General features: G+C 61.7%; 1 long non-coding RNA gene across 1 annotated transcript; it reads left to right on the top strand.

The window, feature by feature from the left end:
- The first annotated feature begins 45 nt into the window (after positions 1-45).
- Positions 46-3,672, top strand: LOC120883756 (uncharacterized). The gene is made up of 3 exons (XR_013424472.1): positions 46-1,141; positions 1,919-2,075; positions 3,230-3,672. It is a non-coding gene; the product is annotated as an uncharacterized LOC120883756 (long non-coding RNA).
- Positions 3,673-5,984: the final 2,312 nt, after the last annotated feature.

Raw genomic sequence — 5,984 nt, 5'->3', positions numbered from 1 at the left:
CCGGCCCGGCCCCTCGGCGGCCGCGGAGAGGGGCGGGGCGGGGCGGGGAGCGCAGGGAGGGAGGAGGGGAGCACCCGGCGGGGCGGGGCGGGGCGCGGCACGGAGGCGCGATCCGGGAGCACGCTGCGCTCCTGGGCTCGGAGGGGACGCGCAGGCCCGTCCTGCCCGCGCAAATCCACTGATCGCTGGGGTGAAGCGGAAAGACCCAGAGAGCGCTAAGGCTGAGTCCCAGGTCCCCGAGGGCAGGCCCCTACACCCAGCGCCCAGGGCGGAGACACCACCTGTGGGGGTGGGGGCGTGGGCGGGGGGGGGGGGCCGCTGAGGCAGGGCTTCCCCCGCCGGACGTGACATCACGCCCTCCAAGCGCCAATCAGGGTCCTCCCCGCCCCCAGCCGAAATCAGCACCCCTCCCGGCTTCCCCATGCCTAGCCCTGCCGGGCTTCGCGCACCCGGGCCGAGCGCCATGCGCGGCGGCTCCCGCAATGCCCGTTCGCCTCTGCCGCGCTGCGCACCTCCGTCCGCCGCCGGCCTCCTCGCCGGCACGCGGTGCCAGTCCTCTCTCCCCCGTCCTCTCCAGGAGCCTTTCCTCGCCCCAGTTCACACCTGATGTTTTGTGGGGGAGGGTAGGAGCTGTTCGCAGGAAACTGGCCAAGAAACTAGCCCTCCCCGGCTCTTAAGTCTGCGTATCGGCAGTCGTTGGAGGTTGTCCGCGGTGTTTGGTCCCCTGCACGTGACTCTGGATGCTCGAGAAACAAAAGGGATGGGGCGGAGGAGGGTCTGTAGGCTTGGCGGCCGGTGGCGGCCAGTGACCTCTGGAGAAGGGCTGGGTTGGACCTACAGGTCAGGTTGTGGAGGAGTGAGGGCGGGTGGGCTCCCGGCAGAGTAGGCAGTGCCCTTAGCTGTCAGCGGAAAGGGAAGTGGGGGTGCCAAGGCAACCCCCATTAGTATCTGACCGGCTTCTCCATTTCTTCCATGCTGTGGTCCCAGAGTCCATCGTGACCTGGGCCAGCCTGTGAACCCTTGGCTGGAAGTGGGAGGAGAACACAAAACTTGGCACCTTTAGTACCCGTAGCTGGGGTTCCCTGCCCCACCCCCAGAGAAGACTGCCCCCTGGGTAGGGGACTGAGTCACTGCTTGAGAGGTAGGTGGTGGAGATCTGCCCTCCCCCGCTGTCCCGCCTCTGTGTCACTTTTGTGACTTACCTAGCCGTATGCTGCATGCTCAGGCCAGCTTCTCCTTGCCCGGGCCTGGCCGGCTTCCCCTCACCTGCCTGAGGCCTGCCTGGCTCCTCCTCCCTGCCTCTCTGAGCTTGGGGAGTCTGACGCCTCCCACCCACGTGCAGGGGCATCAGGAGGACCCAGCTGGTCTAGGAATTGTTCCAGGCTTCCTTTTATCCTGATGAGAGAGTGAGTCCTCAGGGCAGGGCAGTGTCCAGGTCATTTCTGGACCTGTGGACAGCAAATCTCAAGGATGTGATGATCCCAGCTATGGTGCTGGCCCAGGTGACCCCTCCCCTAGAACATCCTTAGCTCCACCTGCCAGGTTGGCGCCTTCCACCCGTGGGTCTCAGGACTGGCCCCCAGACTTTCCCCAGACTTTCTAGAAAGCACTGCTCATTCTGTGCCCATTCCATCTGGGGAACAGGCGTAAAAGGAGCACAGGCCTCTTGGAGAATGGCCCTGGGTGAGGAGACCCCAGGGCCACATGTGTGGCTGGTACAGGACCCCAGCTGCCTTCCCTCCCTGGCTGAGGGTCAGGGCTGTTGCTGTTTTCTCCCTTTGGTCTCCTTGGCATCCTCATGGTGCTTAGCCTTAACCCGTGAGGGAGTGCCAGGCAGGGCCAGGGCTGGCCCCGGAGAGGAGAAACAGTCCCAGCCACAGGGTGGGCTGGCCTTCAGCTTCATGTCCCCATCTTCCAGGAAGATCAAAGAGAGGTGCTGAGCTCAGAGAGATGTGGTCCCTGCTGCCCTGTGACCGGCTCTGGATCCACTTCTGGGAAGCCCACTCCCAGAGACCAGAGAAGTCTTGCTTCTCCAGCATGTTCATGACGTCACTGCAGGATGTCCTGTTGTAAGGGTCAGTCCTGGTGGCAGTGGAGTGCACGGGGGTGGGAGCAGTACATCTAGGCAGCTGGGGTCAGAGGGCATGAGGTGCGGTGAGGTCATGGCACTGACCAGCTGGGCACGCAGGAGGTGGTGTCTTGGGGGACTGCAGAAGACAGGTCCCCACACTTAAAGAGCCGGCGGCCCCTGGGGCAGCAGCCTGAGGGAAGGTGTGTCCAGTGGAGAGGAAGTGGCTCCCAGGAACAGCCCAGTGCCCCTGGGCAGCAGGGGAGCAGGCTGGGACCTCCATACCAGAAATCTTTCTGCAAAGGATGATTGGGATCCTTGCTGGAAGGAAGGAGGCCCTGAGCAGGTCTGCAGGGCTTGGTAACAGGAGGAGAAGCTGCCCAGGGGTCTTTGCTGGCCACTGAGGACACAGCCTCCAGGTGCCGGGGCCCTCTCCACCTCCTTTTCACGCTTGGGAAACACAGTGATAGGCCATCTGTGGTCCCTCCAAGGGACCTCAGCCCAACACAGCTCCTCAGGGTGGCTCCTGTGTGGATTCTGGGAAGTGGAGACTGGTCCCTGCCAGCTGGAACGCTTAGTAGGTCTCTGAAATGTCCCAGTCCTGGGCCAGGCCCCCAGTTCAGAGAAGCTGGGTTTGAAGTCTAAACTCTGGGGCGCACTGATGAGTGGGCGTGGGATGCCCCAGGGTTCTCAGGACACAGAACATGGAGGCCACTCTTCTCGAGGGTGGTCCTGCGCCCCCCTCCAAACCCTTGCCCCAGGGCACTCAACTCCAAGGCAGAGTGCTTTGGCAGCCGCTCTGCTCTGCTGAGTCCTGAGACCCTTTGATCAGCTGAAGTCTGGGCCAGTCTTCAGGGAAGGTCGGCTCAGAGAGGGCTGGGCCACCCACACGGGCCGCCTTTGTCCTCTCTGGGCCTGACGCCTGTCTCTCTGGTCTGAGCACCCTGGCAACAGGAGCTGACCCCACACAGCCATGCCAGCTGGGCGCAGCATCCCTGGGCTGTTTTTCTGCCCCCTGGTTCTGGCCCTGGGCCATGTCCTGGGGAGGAAGAGGAAGCCTGAGTGTTGGGCTGAACTCTGCACACGACTTCCCAGCACAGACGGGTAGGCTGCCCCCACGGACACCGAGAGACCCGCTCAGCAGTCTGCTCTTCTTCCTAGGAGCTTCTGCTGGCCCTCTGTCCCCCTCTTTCCGCCTGGACTTTTGCCGGCTCCGGTCTTTTTCTTCTGCGATCCATGTGACCTGGATGATCTTTCTAACCAACTTCCGTCCAAGCCAGCAAGGACCTGCCTGTGGATGAGGCAGGATCCCTGACCTGCATGTGAGAAGCCTGCCCAGGTGGAGAGGACCCTTCCCCTGCCTGACTCCCCTTCCAGCCTCTGCCTACACCTTTCCCTCAGATAAGGATGACCTGCGGCTGCTTCCGGCTCCGCAAGTTTGGAGTCCTAGGGTTTGTGCAGACAGGGCTCCTGACCTTGAGGGGCCTGAAGGTCTTCCTGGGCCCTTGGTGGGATGGGCAAGCCTGTCAGCAGGCCTGGCCTCAGGGTTTACTCTGTCCCCCAAACAGGGAGCAATTTCCAGAACAAGACCAATTGAAAATGTCCTCTGCTGTGCTCTAAGTGAAAGGACCCCCCCTTTGAAGTGCTGGACATGAAGGACAGGTGCTGTTGGGGCACTAGCCCACCTGCCCACCCCCCCAACCCCAGGATAGGGTCCAGCACGAGGCCCGTGGGAGCCTGGATTCTAGTTTTCAGCCCGTGGAACCGGCTGCGGCTGGCTCTGGGAGCCCTCTGTCTGTCATCTCCAGTTTTGCAGTTCAGGTTTGCATTGATGGGCTCCCGGTTCTCTGTGTGCTTCCTGTGCCTGCTAGAGGTGACGCCACCCCACAAGACCAGAGTCCAGTGAGCTGGACTGTGTTGCCACCTCCCTCTACCCCGCTCTCTTGCCCTGTGTCGTCAGAGCTCCTGCAGGGGGTGCACGCCATTCACCTCATGCACCAAGATGCCAAAATGCATGGCAGGTGGCCACTGGACAAAGACCACACACTGCCCTGAGTGCTGGGGGAAGGAGAGCCCCTCCTTGTGGCTGTACTGGATGGTGCTACTCCTGCTGAAGTTGCAAAGGGGTGCTGGGCTGGCATTGCCGGGGTCTTCCCCAAGAAAGGCCACTGCAGGAGGAGCAGAGCTGGAGCCAGGGTGGGGGCCAGGCAGGGATTCCCCTGTCAGCCACAGGGGAGCAGAGAACAAAAGTGGGCACCTGCCCCTTCTCTGAGTTCGGGAGCTTAGGCCTGGTAGTGGGAGAGCTGAGGCCTTGGTGGCAGCCCACAGGCTGGAAGGGCCACTGCCCACCTGGCTGAGGCGGACCAGGTTCACATTGGGCCCAGGCTGGCCCGACCAGCTGTGCTGTGTGACACTGGCCTGGGTGGGGGCTCACTGGGCAGAGCCTTTTCCTGAGGGTGGATGCTGCCAGGGCCCAGGGAGCAGGAGGCTGAGTCCCCAGGAGGGAGGCCCTGGCAGGCTGTGGCCCCTGGAGGGAGGCTGGGCTCTCCATGCCTCCCTGTGAGCCGTGGCAGCCGCTTGGCCTGAACCAGGACTCTGCAGTTCTCAGGCCACAGCCCCGAGGGGAAGGGGAGCCACTGAGGCCTGAGGAAGGAGGGCATGGAGCCTTCTCCAGGGACAGGAACAGGCTGCCTGGTCACTGGGAGGGGAAGGGGCAGTTGGTCTCATCCCATCCTGCAGCACAGTGGGACCAGAGGTGAAGGGAGGCCTGGCCTTTGCCATTGTTTACGGGCAGCTTCAGGCCAGGAGTGGGTCAGAGGAGCAGGTCCGGAGCAAGACACAGCCGAGGAACCGGGCAAGGACAGAGTCTGCTGACCACAGCCTGTGGCAGTGGCCTGGCCCAGGGGCTCTGCCCTGCTGCCCAGCCTGCAGTGCAGCCTCAGGGTGGCTAGCACACGGTCAGGCGGGCACAGGAGGTGGGGGCCTCCCTGCCGGCTGGCCCTTGGCTCCTGCCCTTCAAGACTGTCTGGAAAAGCTGTTGTCAGAGGGGACAGAGAGCCTCACTCTCTCTGAAGGCCTCACACCAGAGTGTTCCCAAGGCCAAGATGGGGCTGCGGCCAGGGAGGGTGGCAGGGGCTGCAGGTGGGCCTGGTCCCTGGAGGCCCACCTTTGGACCTCACTTCTGGGATCTTGAGGTTCCTGGGCAGGTGGAGGGCACCCTGAGGGGCACAGGTTGTTCCCCGAATAGCTGCATGATCTTAAAAAAAGAGAAACAAGGTTGGAACACTCATGTTTCCCAATTTCAAATCTTGCCACAAAGCTACCGTCTTCCAAACCAAGGGCACTGGCGTGAAGACAGACCTGCAGACTGATGGGAGAGTCAGACATAAAGACCTATGTCTGCGGTCAGCTGAGAGGACAGCGTACCAAGACCCTTTAGTGGGAGAGAGACGGTTTTGAGCCAAGGGGTGGGACCTGAGTAGACCCCGACTTCACACCAGACGCCACGCTGGACCCCAGTGGGTCAGCCTCACGGGGCCAAGATCATTGGAGAAAACCACGGGGCAGTTGTCACGACCTGGATTCAGCAAAGGATTCTTGGTTATGACATCAAAGTGCGAGTGACCAATGACCCTTCAAACCTGAACCCCTCGCACTGAGGCGTGGAGCCGAAGAGGGGCACAGGTACCCACCGAATGCGAGAGAACTTGCAAATCATCTCTGAAAGGGTCTAGTTTTCAGAATATATAAAGAGCTTTCTCAACAGAAAGAAAAAAGTTGATTCTAGAAAGGACAGAGGATGGAACCATCATGTTTCCCAAGATGGTCTGCCGATGGCCTTCAAGAGGTTGATCTTATTATGTGAGTTTGCCTGTAAGAGACAGGGTGGGGGTAAGGTGTGAAGTGGTACTGCATG

The sequence above is a fragment of the Ictidomys tridecemlineatus genome, chromosome 7 (genome assembly GCF_052094955.1).
Source record: "Ictidomys tridecemlineatus isolate mIctTri1 chromosome 7, mIctTri1.hap1, whole genome shotgun sequence".
Lineage (NCBI taxonomy): Eukaryota > Metazoa > Chordata > Mammalia > Rodentia > Sciuridae > Ictidomys > Ictidomys tridecemlineatus.
Note: the sequence above shows the minus strand (reverse complement) of the source record. Positions and strands in the feature narration are given on the sequence as shown.